The 1530-nt window shown below is 54.8% G+C and overlaps 1 protein-coding gene across 1 annotated transcript in view; it reads right to left on the bottom strand.

Annotated features, from left to right (window-relative positions):
* Plcg2 (phospholipase C, gamma 2 (phosphatidylinositol-specific)) overlaps window positions 1-1530 on the bottom strand; it is a 68663-nt gene that overhangs the window by 20471 nt on the left and 46662 nt on the right. The gene's annotated exons all lie outside the window — the stretch shown is intronic.

The following is a 1530-nucleotide window of genomic DNA, read 5'->3' as shown; positions in this document are numbered from 1 at the left end:
AGGTCAGGAGCAGATCAAGGCCTGCACCCCCATTGGCATCTTCTCTTAGGGACCTGGAGGGCACAGCGCCATCTGCTGGCAACTGTTTGGAATTGCAGCTGACAAAAAAAAAAAAAGGACTCAGGTTGGAGGTTGAGATCAAGGTCAGAATCAAGGACACCAGGGAGTCTTTTCCTAACACGGACAGGATGAGTTTGGGGGGTACACAACCACCACCCCTGAAATCCCGAACAACTCGTCCAGCCGCACTGGGCCGTCCCCTCCCCCCACCCCCCACCTCCCACCTCGCAACCCTGCCCTCTGCGGGAGCCCGACACCTCGCAGCGCCAGCCCAGAGTCCTCCGCGTCGGCAGGGATAAGAAAAGCAAGACCTAAACTGGGAATCAAAATTCCCTCCAAAGAACTTGCCTGCACAGCAGGACTAAATGACTATCCACCCAGCAAGAAAGCGCTGATGGGGAACGTTCTGGCTTCCCTGCAGGCCGGGTGATGGGGAGAAGGTAGGAGTGCGTGTGGCCATCACCCCTGCCATCCAGCTGACCCACGCCAGCTGCGTGCACCACCAAGCCTGCGCTGCTCTGTCACTGCTGTGGCAAAGTTGGAAGACTAGAATGTTTCCCCCGAGTGTATCAGAGCACGCCTGCCCTCCCAGCTTCTCCGGAGCCAGAGATAGGAGGATCATTGTCCCGCTGGTGCACCAGAGCACGCCAGCTTCTCTGGAGGCAGGAGGAGGATTACGGTTCCAGGCCAACCCAGATAGAAGTTAGCAAGACTCCATCTCAACGAATAAGCTAGGCACAGTGCTTCAAACCTATCGTCCCAGGTAAGTAAGAAGCCACGGGAAGGAGGTTGGAGGACTGAGGCTTGTCACAAACAAGCTCATTCTCTCATCACCAAAACATCCCTCCATACTGAGAAGAGTTGTTGCTCTTAGCTAATGTGTTCTGTGCATGCCACCTCTCACGACTGCCTTTCCTGCTGAAGAGTTTCACTGGCCGAGGATGATACAGACAAGAAGGAAAGTCGTGTGCGCACCTCCACCTCCACCTCCAGTGGGACCCCTTCATAGGCGAGAGCTGTGCACTATGCATGTGTGAGACCGTCTCACACACACACACACACACACATGCACGCGCGCGCACACACACACGGCATCTGCGATGGCTCTTGCTCAACCAGCTCGAGCTACACTGGAGACAGAAGCTGGGCGTGAGGAAGGGGCTGGGGGCTGAAAGCAGAATCGGACCCTACAATGCAGGCAGAGGCCGGGTGAGCATCTGAGATAGTGCCGGCGTGCAAAGGAGGTCAGCCGGCAAAGCTGACCGAATTTATAAACACCACGGGCTCCCTCAGCACGCACAGAGACATTTGGAAGATTTTTAATTAGAAGCCATTTGGCCCAAAGGTGTTCATCAGACCTCAAGGGCTTTAGCACAGCAGAGCCTCATTTGGAAGAATTCTATTAATTTTTCCCCTGACGTTACCTGCTACACTGTCAAACATCACTTCTTAACACACACACACACACAC

This window comes from Dipodomys ordii, unplaced genomic scaffold (genome assembly GCF_000151885.1).
Source record: "Dipodomys ordii isolate 6190 unplaced genomic scaffold, Dord_2.0 Scaffold18, whole genome shotgun sequence".
In the NCBI taxonomy this organism is placed as follows: domain Eukaryota; kingdom Metazoa; phylum Chordata; class Mammalia; order Rodentia; family Heteromyidae; genus Dipodomys; species Dipodomys ordii.
Note: the sequence above shows the minus strand (reverse complement) of the source record. Positions and strands in the feature narration are given on the sequence as shown.